We start from the raw sequence: 21,593 nt of genomic DNA, 5'->3' as shown, positions 1-21,593 counted from the left end.
TTTCAGATTTATTTTAAACTTCAGATTTGCTTTTTGAGAGTGAAAACTAAGTTCCTCTATTTAAAATCTTTCTTCAGTTTGAGCATAGACATTTAGAACTTTAAATTCCTTTAATCATTAGTTTAGGAGCATCCTACAAAACTTCTTAAATTATGTGTTTTCTTTTATCTTGAAGCCACTACACTTCCTTTTCTTTTTTCTTTTGTTACTGGGAATTGAACACAGTTTTACCACTTTTACCATTTTTATTTAATTTTTATTTTGAAACACGGTCTCACTAAGTTGTGTAAGCCCTCACTAAGTTGTTGAGGTTAGCCTTGAACTTGCAATCCTTCTGCCTCAGTTTCCTGAATTACTGGGTTTACAGGCATGTACTGCCACAAGTCAGTATGCTTTCTAATTTCTACTTTTGGTTTATCCTTTGACCCATGAGTTATTTTATGACTTGAATTCTTTTAAATTTACTGAGACTTCTGTTATGGTCCACTTCATGGTAAATGTCTCATATGCACCGGAAAAGTTTGTTCATTCTGCTATTTTAAGTGGAGTGTTCAATAACATCAATTTATCAGACTGGTTGGAAATTGCCAACCATTCTGTGGTCTTGCTGCTTTTTTGTGTATCTCATATATCAAATTTTAAATGAGAGGTATGAGAGGTATCAAAACCTACAAATCTAATTGTGGATTTGACAATTTCTCCTAAAGTTTTTCTTATCTTTTGAATTGCTGTTATAAGAATATAAATCCTTAAGGTTATTATTTATGATCACTGAATTGGTCCTGTTACCAGTATGAAATGATCATTATTTTCTCTGATTATATATCTTTCCTCTGAAATTTTGTTTATCTGATATTATACAGCTTCTGCACTTTAACCAAGTTTTAACTTTTACTTTGAAATTGTTTGTGTCATATCTCAAATACATTTCTTTTTAACCAATCCAACAATTTCTACTGTTTAATTGGAGTATTTGGTCAATTTGCATTCAATGTGATTATTAACATGTTTAAATCTATCATCTTGTCCTTGGGTTTTCCATTTTTCTTATATCTTTTTTATTCTCTCTTAATTCTTTTTTTCTCCACTTGTTTTAGGTAGATTGAGTTCTTTCATGATTCCCTTTTATTCCTTTGGTTGGCATATTAACTTTATTAGTTTAGTAGTTGCTTAGAAATTTAGAGAATACAACTTTAACTCAATTCATTCTAATTTCAAGTGCTATAATATTGTTCACTTGTACCATATACTTTCATTTATTTCAAGTCTTTAATAGTATTTTATTCACTCTAATTACACATATATTATAGTCACATAATAATTTTATAAATTATTTTGTTTAAATAGTGTATTACCCTTTAGAGATACTAAATAAGAAGGCAAAACCACATTGTGTATGTATTTACACACATATATATTTTTATATACACACATATATACATATTTATAAACATATACACATATAGAACCATATATCAATATGATTGCCATTGTATCCATGTGTGTATATATAAATATCTTTATATATAAGTATGTATGTATCCATATACAAATGTAGTTCCCATTTTTGATGCTCTTCATTGCCTTGTGTATATCTATTTAAATTTTTTCTTCTGCCTAATAAAGTTCCTCAACGTTTTCTGCTTCTATTCTGTAATTCAGATCTGCTGTCAATGAACTATTTTGGCTTTTCTGTATCTGATAAAGTTTTTATTTTGTCTTCTTTTCTTAAGCAGATATTTTTGGGATTAATAGAATTCTGCATTAAGATGTTTATTTTCCCCTTAGTACTTTAAAAAAATTTCTCCATAGTTATCTTGCTTTTTATTGTGCCCAGTGAGAAATTTGTTGTTGTCATTTCCTTTTTCTTCTTATAATGCAATATTTTTTATCTGCCTTTGAGATTTTTTAAATTATTTAGTTTTTAAAAATTTTTTTACAGACTGCATTTTGATTCATTGTATACAAATGGGGTACATCATTTTGTTTCTATGGTTGTACATGATGTAGATTCATATCATTCGTGTAATCATACATGTACATAGGGTAGTGATGTCTGTCTCATTCCACCATTTTTCATGCCCCACCTCCCTCTCATTTCCTTCTACATAATCTAAAGTTCCTCCATTCTTTTCTCACTCCTCCTCCCACCTCTATTATATATCATGCTATTTTAGAGAATTATGATTATGATGTATCATGTTGCAGTATTCTTTATGTCTTATGGTTGGAGTCTGTTAGGTTTATTGAAGCAGTGGGTTATAATTTTCATCCAATTTGGAAAAAAATTGGTCATTATATCTCCAAATATTTTTTCTCTACCCTCTTCTTTAAAGGCAACAGATACAGATGTAAGTTGTTCCATAAATCATTAATTATCTTTTTGTTTATCTTAATTTTCTTTTTTTCTTGTATTTTATTTTGGAGTAGCCTAAGCTATATCTTAAATTTCAATAGGAGTTTATTCTTCAATATCTAATTGACCTTTAATCCTATCCTATTCACCTTATGTACTAGTTTTCATATTTGTAAGTATAATTTGTACCTTTAAAAATCTCCTGTTTCTCTACTTGACTTTTGGACACATCAAATATAATAGTAATAACTATTTTAATGTTTTTGCCTGATAACTCTAACATCTGTGCCTGTTCTGAAATGATTTTGATTAATAAATACATTCTTTTCTTTATAAATTGTACTGTTTTGTTTGTTGGCATGATTGCAAGATTTTGCCTGGGCTCTAATCGAATAGTAGAATTTGAGAATTTTACCTTGTTGGAGCTGGATATTGTAGCCCTTTAAATATTCTTCAACATTGTTCTGGGATGCAAATAAATTACATGAAAACACTTTGATATTTGTGGGTACTAACTATACAGTTTATCAAGTAGGGTCATAGCATTTTGTAGAGGGTTAATTGTCTCATACCACTGAATAAGGTTGTTGTGAGGACTCTGCCCATTGTCTACGGAATGATGAGGTTTCTCTAAACTTGTCAGTTGGGCAGACACTCTTTTCAACCTTGTGTGGACTCTGTACAGCTCTATTTTATTTTGGTTTCTCCAGGTTTTGGACTCAGCTGTACCCTCAGCTCTGTTTGACTCTATCTCAGTTTCTTCTAATTGTACCACAGCCTGGAAACTCCCTCAAGATAGGAAGCTATATGGTCTTTAGAGTTCACCTTGTTTTATTTCCTGTCTCTTAGATATTTGTCTCCTTCATTATCTCATATCAAGTGTCTCCCAAATCATTGTTTTCTTTATCTGGTCTGTTTTGTTTGGCTGTTTTATACTGGAGCAAACCCTAATCCTTGCTATGCCATCTTGTCTGGAAGCAGAAATTGCATATACATGTATTATAAATCCTACAGTTAAACATTCAGCCAGGACTATAAACTCATATATCCAATTGCCAATTTTGCCTGTCATTGATTGCTACTAGCCATCTCACAATTAATTACCTTAAAAATGATACTCTTGATAAACTGACGCATCCCCCCCATCTCTGCTTTTGGCTAGATTTCCCATTTGAATTTAAAAAATAAAAAGAGGAATGCTACAATTTATATTCTGGCTTCAGCGTCGACATGCCCATAGGATTGAGCACATTATTTCATCTTTTCATGGCTTCATTTCTTCTTCCACTAAATAGAAATGAAAAAATAAAAATGGTATCTGCATTCTATGTTTGGTATATGTTTCATCATATCTGTATTTGTAAATGGATTAATACATATGAATTTCCAGGCGTATATTAGTTCTCCAATAACTAGCAGCTACAATTGGCTTTCCTTATGCAACTTGAGATTCCAAGTGCTGACTTGGAGAACCTCAGGTTCCACATAAATACACATCCTTTCCTATTCTGACTGGTTAGATTAATGCTGTCCTAATAGTCTAAATGAAATACTGTCTCTTCAAAGAGATTTTAGGTGCCCATTCAAAGAAATTCATCTCTTCCCATCCATAGAAATAATTTTCTAGTAAAATTCACTGGTTATGTCTTTCCCAGTAGTCACAATTTAGAATCATCTTATGTATCTAATTATTTTTGCTTATTGTATGTTTTTGTTGTTGTTTGTTTTTTGTGGCAGGGTTTTAACCCAGGAACACTTAACTACTGAGCAATCCCCAACCCTTTTTATATTTTATTTTGAGACAGGTTCTCACTAAATTGCTTAGGGCCTCCCTAAGTTGCTGAGGCTAACTTTGAATCTGCTATCCTCCTGCCTCTGTCTCTCAAGTTGCTGGGATTACATTCATACGCCACCATATCCGGCTTATTTTGTGTCTTACTCATTAATAGAAGCTCCCTGAATATTATTGCTATTGTTCCTCACTTTTGTGAGGCATATAGTAGGCATTTTAAAATTTTTATTAATTTAAAATCTAAATTGAACTTTGGTTCCTTCTTTTCCATATATTATACTCTCCTCCAATAATTTTTCTTTATGTTTCCCTTCTTCTATTTCCTCAGGTTGTATTTCTTTCTTTTTCTCCCTCTATTCTTCCTTCTTTTCTTAATGGTAAATTATTTGCTTTTGTGTTTATAGAGTTTACATGTTTAAGAAAAATTCTGAAGCTCTTTCCAGTCCAACATAAATCATAGGTCCCATAGACACTATCAGTTTTGCTGACATTATTACTGGGTACACCAAACTTAAACTAGTTGAAACTCACCATTAGAGTTTGCACAATTGTTTTTAAATTCCCACTCTGAGGTTGTTTGGTGCAAATTGTTTAAAAAAGAGAGAGAGAGAAAGAGAGAGATGCTATCAATTAGAAAGTCATTTTAGCAGGAAAAATAGCTGCCAGGGAATCTAGCAAATTAATGTGCATTAGTCCAACTGATAATAGTAAAGGCTCATAATTATATTTACTAGACTAGCTACAATGATAGTGATGTTTATTGGCTTTCTTAGTTCGTTTGGAAAACTGTAGAGATTCTCTGTCTTTAGTGTTTCTTCTGTAATTTATTTTCAGTCAGCTCAGTGAGCTCATGAAATGGAGATGATAACAATAGAGACACTAACCTTTATAAGAAGTCTGAATACTAAAAGTATTCCATTTATTTTGAATTGAAAAATAGATTCTTTCATCAATTGTTATATTGCTATTTAGCACAGAAGTTTGAGTGAAAGCTTTTATCATTGGGAATAGATGTTTTTCTGTTTATTTACTTACTCTTACATAAATAAATGTCACCTCATGTTTTTTTCTTTGTAATGTCATGTTAGACAGCTCCCAGGTAAAGGACCTTTGATTCGTAGCAGATGTACTATGTACAAGAAAACATCAGAAAGATATGTATGTTCTTTGATTTTTTTATTGTTTTTATTTTCTTTTTGTAAGTTAATGATACTAATGGGTCCTGTGAGTAAGAAACTCTGCAACAGGGGCTTTGAAGTCCATTAGAGCCTTTCATTCACTAACTGCTCTGTCATCCACCTGCAACTCTTTGTTCCTGCATTCCACACTGGTTAGAACAGAGTGCAACTGCTCTTCTGCTGTGTTCAGAATCAAACACAGAGCTCTGCATTAAGAGGATTTCAACAAATGTTGGGTCAATGAAACTGAAATGTTGATTAGAATAGATAAATATAGGAGGTAGATCTATCATGTTTAGATAAATAAAGGGTCTGGTTAGGTATGTACTGTATACCAGGCTGAGTGCTTATTCTGCTTTGCTATTGGTAGTGGTACTTAATTCTGTCCTGACAATCCTGGTAGTGGAGATATCCACTATCTTGGGGTCATCTTTGGGTTGGTGATGCTTTAAATAAATGGTCACTGTCTTCTCACAGCACATAATATCTATATTTTTTCCCCTTGAATTTGGGCATACTTACTTACTGTGACAACAGATTTTAGTGAAGTGAGGCTGAATGACTTACAAAGTTGATTCAGAAAGAATGATATTCTTCCCATTGTTCCCCAGAACATCCACTTTTTGAGTTCTGAGCTTCTGGGTAAGAAATCTAAATATGTCTTGAGCCAGGCACAGTGGCACACCCCTGTAATTCTAGCACATTGGGAGACTGAGGCAGGAAGATCACAAATTCAACGTCAGCCTCAGCAACTTAGCAAGACTGAAAACAACTTAGTGAGATCCTAAAATAAAAAAAAAAATTAAAAAATTAAAAAATTAAAAGGCAGGGGATGTGGCTTAGTGGTTAAGTGCCCCTGGATTCAATCCCTGGTACAAAAAAAGAAAAGAAATGAAAATAAATATCTTGGAGGTTCCTGTACTATGAGAAAGTACAAGCTGATTGGTCACAAAAAGGTGTTCAGTTGTTCAATTGACAACCTCAGTAGAGGTCATCGGGTCATCCTTAAGCCACAGAGCCTCCAAGTTGGTTTCCCTCATGGAAGAGAGACAAGCCAATGACCCACAATATCCAGGCACAAACTAAAATGACTCTTTGAAGTCTCCAACTTTTGGAGTAATTTGTTATGTCTTAATAGTCTTTTCAGTAGTCTCTTAGTCCTTTTTCTGAGAGTGGAGACTAGCCTAACCCTCTCTAGCAAAAACTGAGATTGTGCCATGCATAGGATTATCTTTGGATAATAGCCACCTATCTAGCTGGCTCCCCAAATTAACACATTAGGGTTTTCTGAGTAGGAAATCTCTAAAGAAAGTGAGTTCACCTATATAATAACATCCTAACACAGAAATAAAATGAGTAAAGTATGTCTTTTCTGATGCTTCATGCTGGATTTGAGTGTGTGTGTGTGTGTGTGTGTGTGTGTGTGTGTGTGTGATATGTGTGTGGTGCCCACAGCCTCACTTATGCTAGGCAAGTGCTCTATGACTGAGCTACATCCCCAGCTATTTTAACACTTCAGTGTCTAAATTAATAATTTATAGTTTATGAGTGTTTATGATATATTCTAACTTATTTTCTGGAGATTGCTTTGATTTTCCTCTGTGAATATAAGTGAAGAGAGAAATGCAGAATGGGTCTCCTCAATGAATAAGGGCTGATGACCAACACTCTGATGACCATCAAGGACTATTGTCCAATGAACCACTACAACTGCCAGTCTCACAGTCTCAGGAAAATGTGTATATTATTTCAGGTTTTGTGTCTATATTACAGGTTATTTTGCTGTGTAATTTCCTAACTACCCAAGGATGGGTGTATCAGGTAAAATTTGAGAGTCTTATATAGTCTTGCTGTTTGGAGTTGGTTCCTTTTTAAGCTTAATGTGTAAAAGATATTAAAGGCTGTTTACTTGCCATTCATGCTCAGGAGAACTATATTGTAGTAAACGTATCTTCAAGGTTGGAAGTTGTGTTGGTTAACTTCCTGTCACTGTAACATCGATAAAACCAAATTGTAGAGTTAAAAGATTTATTTTAGTTCATAGTTTTGGAGTTTCCAGTTCTTTATCAATTGAATTGGCTCTGTTCCCTTGGTCCTGCTGTGAAGCAATAGATCATACTGGAAATGTATAGAGGAGCAAACCACTCACCATTAAGAGCCATGGAGTAAGAGGGGAAGAGGAAGGGACTGGGATTCTACAATCTTCAAGGGAACACTTCTAATGATCTAAAGATCTCCAACTGGTTTCTGCCCACATGCTTCCCCCACCTTCTTTGCTGGAAACCAAGTTTCTAACATGTGAATGTCTGGAGGACATTCTAGATCCAAACTATAGCAAAAACTAGCTATTATTCCAAGTCCTACTGAGTATTACCCAGAGAAACATATATGGAAGTAAACATGGTGTTATGAATGGGTGTAGCCCTTGGAGTTGCCTGGAATGGTTCATTTCTCTTGATAATAGTATCCTATGGTCAAAAGCTGTAGTTTAATTTGGACAAGGTGATGAATTCTATACACATTAAAATGGTGCTTTAAACAAATTCTCTTGTCCCTCCAACAGTTGCCTGAGCTTATCATCCAACAAGGTCTAGACTTTGAACCCAGTTTTCTCATTGGTTAAGGTTAACCTCATATTTTCCCTATCAGATTATATCCTTTTAATTGAGTTTTAAAATAAATAACAAACAAAATACTTGATTCAAAGTAGCGAAAGTAACCAGGAGAGATATAACTATATCATAAAAAAGTAGGTAAAATGTCTATAAGTTTTAAATATCTTGGAAGATCTGAAGGTCAAATTTAGCCTTCAAATGAAAAAGATGCAGGGAGGAGATCCATTAAAAATCAGAATCTGTTATATTTTAAGCATAGTTGGCTGGAAAATAATCTAAAAGTTGAAAGAATATTGTGTTTCTTAAGCCTGAGGGCATGTGAGTCATAAGAGGATAAAATGGAGACCTGTATTCAAGAAAACATATAGAAGTTATTCTGGACTTAAATGACAAAGAAATTCTCTTAATTAGTCAGTAGGCATAATGAATATAGATATTTGATTGCTGTCATGAAAAAATGAGCTCTTGAATCATAGAAACTTCTAAAAGCTAAGAAGTATCACTGAAGTTTTTTTGAAACCTAGAGTAAAATTTAAGCCATAGTTAATATCATCTTTATTTGTAGATATTGGTCAGACCAAAACAATAAATGTCTATCAATAGCCTGGAAAAAAATTATATAGTAATGTCCTGTCTAGTAATTACTGCTGAATTAATGAATCAAAAATGACATTCCTTTGGAGTCTCTATAAGCTGTGTTTGACATTCAAAAGATATTGTCATTTCTTTCAATTTAGAGAAATAATTTGCTATTTTTAACTGCTTTGAGGTGACATCAGTTTGGAGTAATCTGACTTCTTCCTTTATATTTTTCTTTTATGGCATGAAAGTTATAAAGAGGATTTACTGTCTTTTATTATTAAAATTCCAGCTCTGGTTCTGGCCATTGTATTTCCTAATTATGCTGGGAGGATGGCTTCTTATCAAGGTAGTTTAGTTATGAATAATGTTCTTTGTGTGGCTTCTGTGGTGGACAAGTTAGATTGCTTCTGACATCAGCCAGCAGTAATTTAGCCTCCAATCTGGCTGTGTTCTAGAAGACTGAAAGATTTACTTTGTCAACATCCCTGCATGCAGCTGAAAATAATTTCCTTTAAGTTTGATTTTCTTTTTACCTGAGATGCATGGAGTTTCTAGAATTTCTAATCACTCGTATTTACCATTTAAGGAGGCAAAGTGTACTATTCCTCAGTACAAAGTGTACTATTCCTTGTTTTGTTTGATCTGGTGTTCTGTTTTATTTATTTAAATGGATATCTATCTATCTATATATTTATTTATTTAAATGATTATTTTTTTAAATGTTGGGAATTGAACCCTGGGCACTTTGCCACTGAACTCCATTCCCAGCTTTTTTAATTTTTCATTTTGGGTTGCTTAGGACCTTGCTAAGTGACTGAGGCTGGCTTCCAACTTGTGATCTTCCCGCCTCAGCTTCTCAAGTGGCTGGGAATATAGGCATGCACCACCCTACTTGGCTAATTTTGGTCTTTCAGTGATAAATTCACTTGGTTACAAAGTCTAATGGTGTCAGGTGCTTATGAATTTTGCAAAAGTGAATTCTAGAATATCAGGTGAAACGACTTAAGTGAAAAGCACTGGATTCCACATAGATACTAAAAGATGAGAGATAGAAAACATGAAGGTAGAAAGAAAAATATAATTTTTCTTTTGAAAAATACAGGAGAAAATAATTTTGATGAAGTGTGGCTTATTGTAGCCTACAACGTACTATACTAGAAGGGTCTTGTGGCATGACTGGCAGTTTTTGAAAGCAGACATGTTAGTAATAAAATCTCATGCTGTAGAGTATGAAGATTTTAGGTTTTATTTTAAATTGAGCTTCTATAAAAGGTTCATTTCAAAGATGTAGAAAATACAATAGTAGTTATCACAAGGATATGAGGAAGGGAGGGATGGAGAGAGGACAGTTAAAATGTAGAGGGTGCAGTTGAATAGGATGAATAACCAATAATGATCTATAGCACAGGAGGACAACTATGGTTGATAATAATTCATTTAATATTTCAAAACAGCTAGAAGATTATGAATTTCCTAAATCTAAGAAATTATAAATGTCTGAGGTGATGGATATGCTAATCATCCTGATCTGATAACACATTGTAAATATGTATTGAAATGTCATACTATACTCCATATATACATGCAATTACTCTGTCAATTAAAAATGAAAATATATTTTAAAAATTGATCCTCTTCCTAAAAATTAATTGAAAAAAGACATAATTTTATTGAAAGTTCATTAATCATGGAGGATGGTTTTATTGAGATAAGACAATCATTTAGAAGAATAATTACTACCAGTAGCACTTTGTGATAATTCTTTTTGCTTAGTGGAAAACCTGCAGTACAAAATAAGTTGTGAGGTTAAATATTTTTCTGTAGACTTAACTAAGAAGATTATGTCAATCATTGGTAATATGTTAAGAAAGACTTCAGCTAATGTAAGGGAGGAAAAAAACTCTGCCAATCTCAACTCATTTTAAATAATGTTGAAATCATGTTGAATTTGTTTCTAAGCACATCCCTTCCATTTCATGCAATAATGTTCCTCAACTAGGCTGTACTTGAATTTCTCAGAACTTCTCTTTGGTTGCATACCCAGCACATGGTTACTTAGAGGAACACAGCTGGTTCCAGATAAAACAAAATTATATGTTTCTTAAAGAGAGTCTTAAAAGCTAAAATAACTTCATTGAGAAAAAAAATTCTGGATCTGACTACTTTATAGTAGAAGATGTGTTCCTTCAGTTTAAAAGATGACATTCTGCCAAAGTGGATGAATTGTTTTCATTAGTGTCACAGCTAAACAATCTGTCTCCATGGAGTCCCACTCTTGTTTTTGCATGTGTTCTGTCACTGTCAGCATTACTTCCTGGCACAGAATCAAAGTGTCATTGCTGGGCAGTGTAAGTCAAACAGCAGGCTGAGGTGAGGAGGAGACCCAGCTGAAGGAGAAGGAATGTAGCTTAGAATGTGCCTTAGACCACGAATGATAGAGCAACTGGAGACTAGAGCAAAAGAGAACTTACAGTAGTTACAAGGTCAAAATGATAGCGGGCAGATACAGTCCAGGGAAGTCTTACCCAGAAGGGTACTCTGGAATACAGCTTCCAAAATGCAGAGTAGTTTAAAAGACACATGGGAATTGGGCCAGGTAGTCTGAAGATTCCATCTCATGGATTAAAATTTAGGAAAAATGCTGTTAGAGTTTCCATCTTACATGTCCCTCAAAGGCCCATAGACTAAACAACTTTTGACAATACTGGGAGGTGATAGAACCTTTAGGAGGTGAGACATAGTGGAAGGCAGTTTAGTCATTGGGGATTGGGGTGCCCTTGAAGGGGATATTGTGACCCCAGGGCACTCTTCTCTCCTTTTTTCTTTTTTTGTGCCATGAGTGAGCAACACTATTCCACCATATGCTCTCTGCCATGCCATGGTATAGTATTCTGTGCTGTCATGGGTCCCAGAGCAACCTAGCCAACATGAAACTGTGGACCAAAATGAATCCCTCCTCTTTTTAAGTTGTTTTTTCCAAGATATTTTGTCACAGTGATGGGAAACTGACTAACACAGGAACTAAGGCCAGTAGCTAAAAAAGTGGGCTGGCAAATAAAGGAAAATGACAAATCATCATTGGAAGTCAGGAAACTCAGGACTGGTTTGGATGCCAGTGCTCATGGGCAGATAATGAAAAACAGGCATTAGGTAAGAAGCTTAGGATATTTTATGTACCTGTAATGAAGGATGCCAGAAGGTAATTTTGTTTAGTGCTTATGTAATAATAGAGATACACATTCTTTATTATTATCTACCTTCTGTCAGATACTGAACTAAGCCTTCTACACATATTTTTATTTAATTTTCATAATCATTGTACAAAGTAAGTAATACTATCCCCAGTTTAGGGGTAAACTCACGATTCAGAGAAGGTATGGAATTTACTCTTGATCACCTAGCTAATAAGTAACAGGATCATAGATCAAAATCAGATTTTGTGACTATAATCAGTATCCCCTAGGAGTTTGTTCCAGGAGCCCTACAGTTACCTAAATCTGCAGATGCTCAAATCCCTTACATAAAATGGCATAGCACTTGCATATAATCTTTGCAATCTTCCCCTGCACTCCAAATCATCTCTAGATCACTTATAATACCTAATAAAATATAAATGTCATGTAAATAGTTTTTATACTATATTACTTAAAGAAGAATGACATGTTCAGTACAGACATTATTTTTTAAAATATTTTTTGATCCAGGGTTGATTGAAACCTGAGGACATGGAAGCTCACTGTTCTTGCTTTTGTCTAGTGCCAGCATAACTGGGCAGAAATCATCCAGGTATGTCCAAACTCCATATAAAAGAAGCTCAAGAAACTAATGAATGACCTGAACTTGCTGTTCTCAGATAGACTGGAGGGAAGGTGGGAGCTTGGAAGGCCTGGGACAGTGACAACAGCAACTATAGTATTAAATGGAACCTGAGAGGAAGCAGAGAGGACAAAATTTGGAATTCAGCCAGTCCCTTGGAACTAGAAACATGATTCCTGTTTTATCTCTTCAGGAAGATTATATTTTTTCCAATCTAAAATTTCATATAATCTACTTCTTAAAAGAACCTGCTGTATTTTTAGTTGTAACACATATTTTTCAAGAGTATTATTTTGTTTTTAAGGAATTATTAAAGAAATATTGAATTTGTTTATTATTGTTGGTTTGCACAGAAGGTCTAATCCACTTCCTTTCAGTGTGACTCTAACAAGTTGCCCCAGGTCCATGACTATCTTGGGTAGTTTCTTCTGCTTCTTTCTGCTCTTTAAGTGTTCAAGACTGGATTAATAACTTCCCAGATTTTTTTCTCTCTGTCTTTCTCTCTCTCTCTCTCTCTCTCTCTGTCTCTTTCTTTCTCCCCAGCACAAATTTAAATGCTACATTAGCAAAATGGCAGACTTTTGGAACATTATTTTGTTAAAATATTTGGTGGTTATTAAACAGATCAGCTTTCCTTTGCTATTTAACCTGAAACTGGAATTACTGTAATGCAATTTTAATAATTGCCACAGTTCATAAAACACTAGGAGGAAAAAGATATCAGGCAACTAGCCAAGCATGGAGAACAAGGCTTGCTATAACTACCCAAGGTGAGTTTATCATAAATCAGTGGATTTTGAACATAAAATATTCTTGTGCATGGAGTACATGTAAACGGTGATATTCTTATGTTACACATGTACTATAACAGAAAAGTAGTGAACTTAGTTTTGAAAATCTTTCCAGCCTTTCATTCCAGTTTTTGAGAACCTAATGTTAGCCGTTGTTGCTTAAAACACTATTAAGAAAGAATAACATCCTGAGTACAGACTCAGTTTTATAATTATCTTATGATCATCATGTGATACTGTAACAGATAGTTACACACATATGTCTTCTGGGAGATGATGATTAGAGAATTCTGCATTTATTCAGTGCACTGATTATGATATCATCTTTAACCAAAAAGTCAAGAAATCAGCATTGCTATTTTTCAACAAAAGATAGAAAATAACCTGAAATTACTTGGGCTGCAATTAAGAGTTCTATTTTTATTAGAATTTTGCAACAGCTCCAGGAAAATATTTATGAATTTATAGAGCATAATTTTGTTATGTGGACAAAATTCAGTTAACAAAAGTAGAAGACATTATGTAAAATCATAATTATTAAACCAAAAGCAAGTTATGGTTTGCTGTCAAAGAAAAATTAAACTCTCTATCAAAAAAAGAGAGTGGGATGCAACTGTTGATGAATTTACTACTACCAAAGTCCAAACAGAATAAATGACTTGTTTAAAATTACTTGAGTGCAATGAGCATTTATAAAAGGTCCAACCAATATATCTCATATAATTTTTATATTAAATAGAACTGCAAAGCTGAAAAATCTAATGCTTAACATTCCCAGAAAATTATAGATGCTCCTAGATTTACATCCTGACATGACCACCAGAAATTGCAAATGCATTTAATATATCTAACCACCAAATGACAGTTTACCAGCACAGTACGCTGTTGAGCATAGGTTTGTTTCCCATTGTGACCTGGGTCTTTGTAGGAGCTGTGGCTCACTGCCACTGCCTAGCACTGCAAAGTAGTATACAGCATACCAGTAGCTCCAGAAAAACAAAAATTCCAACTCCCAAGTACGGTTTCTGCTGAATACTGTCACTTTCACAGTATTGGAAAGTGAAAAATTCTGTAAGTCAAACCATTTTGTAAGTCAGGTCTGTAGGATGAACCAAGCACATAGTTTTCCAACCGAATGAATTAACTGAAGCCCAGGTTTGTATGAGAGGAAAATCTGAAGATTCAAAGCATAGGAATCAAAGGAATCAAAGCACATCTTTTTCTTTGTTTGCTTGGTTTTACTTTTAATGAGTAGAAGGGTGGAGGTAGAATTGGGGATAGGGGAAATGTGAAGGCATTCGTGTTACTTACTTTTGTTCTAGGCAATCCAAAGAAGTACTTTGCACAAACTCCAACAAGGGCTGGGGGAGCAGAAAATCCAGCAGGGCAACCACATGCAGCCTCAGAGATTAATATGTATTCTTTGCAGAGCACATTTGTCTCCATTACTAACTATCTGAAATGATTGAATTGAATAGAAAATACAGATGACCTCCTAGCCTTTCTTCATCCTTAAAATCAGCTTTAATGATATGCCTTCTCCTATTAAACAAAATAAGTATAGGAAAAAATATATTTGTAGGCTTCAGAATATGGACTTTAAAAAATAAGGTGGACATAATTTAATATGGTACCATTAAGTTTGATCTTACATAAGGCTTTATGCTCAAATAAGGAAGTTATTACTTCATGTAGAAAATTAGGATTTTCTTAGGTAGAACATTTGTGCCTTAGGATCTAGTGCTTAGGGTAACAACTTCTCAGGTAGAAGATTCTAGGACCAACTTGACTTTCTACCTCATTAATAGACATTTATAGAACACTTTTGGCAGTACTTGGAGCTGTGTTTTCTGAATGAAAGTTAATCAGGTCTATATGAAACTTTATTGAAGTTTTTAGTGTTATACAATGGATTTTAGATATGAATCTATATTGCCATAAAGAAAAGGAAGAAAATAAATTTTTGCTTTATAATGCTGAAGTAACCTGGTGATAAAATAAATAGTAAAAAACTATTCACATCATTTTAGGCTATTTTGTTTAAATGTCCAGAATATTCTCACTAAATTTTTCTGAGATTGAAAGAGAGCATTCACACTGCTCACAGATTTAATATAAGCTTTGAAAATTATGGCAAAAATATAAATTTAACTTCTTTTTGTCATTTATTACATCCCCAATAACTCATTCTTTATCATCCACTATCAATATTTTCCTAAAGAATACATTATGACTACATTTAGCTCAGATTGCTTCATTGCTATTTTAAAAGTAAGGCATTTTGCAAAGAAGAAAAAAAAAAAGAAAGAAGGAGAGAAACTCACTCAGAAATTTAAAAAATTTTATCAAAAGTAAAGAAAAAAGAGAGACATGAGACATACCTGCTAGCCATCTCCCTTATAAAGCTACTATCTGCATGTATTGTGAATATTCCATTATGAAACCAGTCTCATCTTCCCTATCATATATTCAAATCTCTCCTTTCTAAGTTAAAAGAACTAATGTAGGTGTGGATTTTACATATTTAATGCTGAGCAGATATTTTCCAACCTCTCTCCATTTTTTCATATGAAGTTATATTCTTTCAACATAAGAGAAAAAGGAAAATCAAGAAATTAATGAGAAAAATTCTGCAAACTAAAAAATTGACATTTAAGAATTTTTCTGAAGGAAAAGGTGACTGGAACCACATATTGAAAGAGCCTATCATTTTTCCTAAAAAAAACCCAACAAAATATCTAGGATAAGCAGCCTCTACATAGGCTCCAGTGAGCCCCCATTTCCTGGTGCTCATGTCCTCATATTCTCCTCTCCTCCTGAGTGTGGGACTGGATTTAATATGTTCCTTCCAATAAATAGATGTCAGCTTCCAAGATTACTTTGCACAAAGAATGTAACGTATCATTTGCTGTTTCTCTTCTCCCCTCCATTTCGCTCCCACCAACTGTGGGAAAAAGTAAGCTTCCATGTTATGCATGTTCCTATGTAGAGGCTACTTCTATAGAGAACTGGTATTTTCAGTCAATAGCCAGTCAAGAATTGAGATCTGCCAACAGTTACATGAGTGAAATAAGACTTGAGTCTGCTGAGGCTGGGAAGAGTCTGCTCCCTAGTCAAGCACTGAGGTGACTGCAGTCCCCGTCAACATCATCACTGAAACCTTGGGAGGACTCTGGGTTCAGAGGCACCCCATAAGCTAAATGTGGATTCCTGAGCCATAGGAACGGTGAGATAATAAAAGCTAGTTCTCTTAAGCTGCTAAGGAAAAGGTAAATGATACGATGAATACCATTCAAAAGATATGCTGGTGAAATTATAGAGCAGTCAGGAAAAATATACTATATAACTTCAGGAAAAGTATAAAACATATTGTAAGCCAATTTCTTAAAACAACACCTTATTATAAACAAGACAAGAAATGCAATCTATGAATTTTATTAAAAGAAATGAGAAATAGTTTTTTTTCTAACTTTAATACACACAATGTATCAAAACATAATATTGTACCTCCATAAGTATTTACAATTATTAAGTTAATTAAAAATTAGAAGAAAAATTCACGCTGAAGAATCACATCTTACTGTATAAAAATGTCATGTTATTATCTGACTTTTCTAGAAAGCATTCTTAAATCCATTTTCAAACTGTACTGTCCAGAAATTGTCCCACTGATGATCTCCTGGGAAACTTCAGTCAATTAGGTTTGTAGTTTGGGCTTACACAAGTAGATTGGGGTTTATTTCTCCATTTTCAACACTAGAAGTGAAACATAAATTAAATCAAATGAACAAATTTTTAAAAAATGAGTACATAATTTTCCAGCCAAACTATAAAACAGTCTTCTGATTCATAATACTTTGAGTTTACTCAGGAAGATTTTGCCATGGTATTGAGAATAATCATCCCAATGCTGAGACTATTTTGATCCTGTCTGACAATGGATCCAATGGTTTCCTTGTAACTTAACAGTATCCCAAAAAGAGTTCAAGAAACTCATAAAAATACAAAAATATCTTGCATCCAACAAGGTAAAATTCTTAAGTTTCATCAATTAAATGTAGAGAAGCAAGAAAATATAACCCACAATGAGTAGAAGAGTTGATCAACCAAAACTTATTAGAAACAACCCCAGGATTAGAATTAGCAGGTGAGGACATTGCAATGGTCATTAAAACTGTTTTCCATATGTTCAAAAGTTAAGTAGAAACTAGAGAGATTTTTTTAAAAGTTACAAATTAAATTTCCATAGATGAAAGCTATATTTGAGATGGAAATATACTGACAAGGATTTAGGGCCAGTTAGGTATTGCAGAATGAAAATTAATAAACTGGAAAACATAAAATAGCATGTTCCAAAGTAAAACACAAGAAAGGGAATTAAGGCAAATGAACAGAGCATTAGTGTTTTGTGAAAGACCCTCCAATATCCTAATGTATGTGTAACTGGAATCACCACAGGAGGGAGGCAAAAATCTTTAAAAAAAATTTTTTTTATTCATTGTACACAAGTGAGATACAACTTTCATTTCTCTTATTGTACATGATGTAGAGTCACACCATTTATGTAATCATACTTGTACGTAGGGTAATGATATTCATCTCATTCCATTATCTTTCCTTCCCCCAACCCACTCCCCATGCCTCATTTCTCTCTACACAATCCAATGCTCCTCCATTCTTCCCTTATCCCCACCATCCCCCTGTTATGTACCAGCATCCACTTATCAGAGAAAATATTCAGCATTTGGCTTTTTGGGATTATCTTATTTCACTTAGCGTGATATTCTCCAACACTATCCATTTACCTGCAAGTGCCGTAATTTTATTCTTCTTTATGGCTGAATAATATTCCATTATATATATATCACAGTTTCTTTATCCATTCTTCTGTTGAAGGGCATCTAGGTTGGTTCCAAAATCTAGCTACTGTGAATTGAGCTGCTATGAACATTGATGTGGCTATGTTACTATAGTATACTGATTTTAATTCCTTTGGGTATAAACCTAGGAGTGGGATAGCTGGGTCAAATGGTGGGTCCATTCCATGTTTTTTGAGGAATCTCCATACTACTTTCCAGAGTGGCTGCACCAATTTGCAATCCTACCAGCAAGGTATGAGTGTATCTTTTTCCCCACATCTTTGTCAACACCTATTGTTGCGTGCATTCTTTGTTAATAGCCATTCTACTTGGGGTGAGATGAAATCTTAGGGTAGTTTTTATTTGCATTTTTCTAATTACTAGAGATGTTGAACATTTTTTCATATATCTGTTGCTTGCTTGTACATCTGCTGTGACACGTCTGCTCAATTCCTTAGCCCTTTTATTGATTGGGTTCTTTGTATTTTTTGTAAAGTTTTTTGAGTTCTTTATAAATTCCGGAGAATAGTGCTCTATCTGATGTGTGTGTGGCAAAAATTTTCTTCCATTCTGTAGGCTCTCTCTCTTCACATTGTTGATTGCTTCCTTTGCTGAGAGAAAGCTAACTATCTCACACTAGACAAAGGTGCCAAAACATACAGTGGAGAAAAGATTGCCTCTTCAACAAAAGATGCTAGGATGTAGGGGGTGCCAGGCTAGCTCAGGCACAGGGAAGAGCCGCAGAGTCAAGACCCAGACTCCAGGAGTTGGGTAGGAGCAGGCTTGTGGCAAGTAGCCTGCAAACTCGTTTACTGCAGGAACAGGTATACATTTTATAAGTTTCTGAATGTATTTTTACTCTTGCTAATTTCATTTTGTAAAACTGTTACCTGTTAATTTTACAGAGGTATTGCTTCAAGAACACACAACCTAGGTAACTTGTGATAATAAGCCATCACCTACAGAACAGATAGTATGTAATGGTAATCTCCTGTACTAATACAGACTTCACTTAAAGAAAAGGGTAAATAACTGTAAAGTTATAGACATTGAAGTTAAAGCCCAGTACTCTTACTTTATGACTGGTGAGACTGGCTTGCTGTATGGTTAAGATCAAACTTAGAGATGGAAATTAAATACAGAGGCCAAGAAAAACCAGTATTTGAGTCAGCCTGAATCCAGGGAACAAGAGGACTTCTCTAAGGAGCTTTGCAACTCTCGGTCACATGACCTCCAGATCAGGGAGATTGTTAAGACCACTAGAGAATGAAAAGCCAATCAATGCACCTGCTGCAGAGGAGGGTCATTGGAAAAGGGAGACATCCCTAATGCTTCCAAAGGAAGTCATCTCATCAAGGAGACCCTACCTAGCAAATGGCAAAAAAGGAGCTAAGAAGTTGCTCTCAAGTTCCCCAAGAGTAACCCTTGTGGGAACTCAGCTGACTCTTAACCAGGCAGGAATGAGTCAATTTGACCAGTTTGATCTTAAATATCTAGCAAAACAGTTAAAACCAAAACATAGACATTCATGGGCATTTAAAAGAAGCAATAGTTAAATGTAACTTAAGTAATACATTTGTGTTATCCCACTAGACTAAAGACTGGAAGCTACAAAAGAGAGATTCTTACACAAATGTGCCTGATAACTATCGAGAGAAACTGCCAGAGTCAGAAAGTTTTGTCAGTTTAAGGCCTACAAACCTTCCTAAGCTACACAGGTAGGCTTAATTTATGTTCACTAGTGTGATTACCTAGCCCTAAGTAACAGAAATATAGAAATCTCTACTAAAAAGAGGTTATACCAGTAAAAGGATATTTTACAAAATCAGATGACTAAGTAGCTTAGTTATATTTTCTGGGGACATCACTGACAGTAAGAGTTAAATGTGGTGTTTACATTTCTGATAACTTGGACAATGTTAATGTTCCCACATGAAGGCCTTGTCCTCTCCAGCCTTTGTTAGTCCTTGTTATGGGAAAAATTTCTCAGCTTTTCCACCTCCTGGTGATAGATTATTGATTTCTGTCGTTTTCATGACATGTTCCAGATGCTACACTTATTTTGTATTAATCTCATTTCACTGGGAAAACTGGAAATCCACATGCAGTAAAATGAAATTAAATCCCTATCTCTCACCCTCACAAAACTCAACTCAAAATAGATCAAGGACCTCAGAATCAGACCAGAGACCCTGCACCAAATAGAAGAAAAAGTAGGTCCAAATCTTCATCATGTTGGCTTAGGACCAGACTTCCTTAACAAAACTCCTAAAGTACAAGAAATAAAAGCAGGAATCAATAAATGGGATGGATTCAAACTAAAAAAAAAAGACTTCTTAAAGAAATAGTAGTCAGAGTTGGGGTTGTAGCTCAGTGGCAGAGTGCTTGCCTAGGATGTGTGAAACACTGGGTTTGAGCCTCAACACCACATAAAAATAAAATCAATGAAATAAATTGTGTCCATATACAACTAAAAAATATTTAGAAAAAGAAATAGACATCAGAAATTTATAGGTTTGACAAAAACAATAAGCCCATAGATCAAAGTTGAATTTACTCTCAACCAAAAAAAAAAAAAAAAAAAAAAAAAAGAGAGAAAGAAAGAAAGAAAAGAAAAGGACAAAAATCACACCAAGATACACTATAAGAAAAGTGCTCAAAAGCAAATGATAAAGAAAACATCATATAAACATGCAGATAAAAAGGCATAGTCCATTCAGAATAACAAAGAATGACAGCATATTTCTCATTGGAAACAATGCAAATAAGAGGACACTGGAAATATGGATTTAAAATAAAAGAAAACACAAATTTCTAACCTAGAATTCTATAACCAGCAAAATATACCTTTCCAAAATAAAGGTGAATGACTTCCAGACCTACAAGGATGAAAGACTTTATCACTGGAAGATGTGCACTATTTTGAAAAGACTCTTTTGAAAGAAGAAAATATTGCCAAATGGAAATCTAGGAATGAAGAATATTGAGCTTGATAACTACACAAGATTATTTTCTTCTTATCTAAACTCTTTAAAAGATCATTGACGGCTTAAATAGAAACAATAATAGTATCAGTGTATTTTAACATATTTAAAAGTAAAATATATGATAAATAGCACGAAGGTCAAAAAGGAAGTCATAATCATACAATGTTGAAAATGTATAATAATGTAAGTAAAATGACATAATATTACTTGAAGGTGGACTGTCAGAAATTTAAATATGCTTGTCACGAATCCTCAGGCAACCACTAAAATAACAAAATAATGAGTTGTTCCTAATAAGTAAACGAAATAATTAAAATAGTATCTGTGATGGTTAATTTCATGTGTAAACTTGGCTAAGGCACAATAGTCAGATCAAACATTATTCTTATTTCTATAAAGGTATATTTTTATATCATTACCATTTAAATTAGAAGAATGAGTAAGCAGATTGCCCTTCATAATGTGAGCTAGCCTTATCTACTCAGCTAAAGGCCATAAGAAATGAAAGATTAGTTCCCAAACAAAGAAAGGATTCTGAATAGATTACCTTTAGATCTAAACATCAATATAAACTCTTCCCTGCAACACTAGTCTGTCTACATCTGTGTGTGTGTATG

The sequence above is a fragment of the Sciurus carolinensis genome, chromosome 1, assembly GCF_902686445.1.
Source record: "Sciurus carolinensis chromosome 1, mSciCar1.2, whole genome shotgun sequence".
Taxonomy (NCBI): Eukaryota; Metazoa; Chordata; class Mammalia; order Rodentia; family Sciuridae; genus Sciurus; species Sciurus carolinensis.
This window is presented reverse-complemented; position numbering follows the sequence as displayed.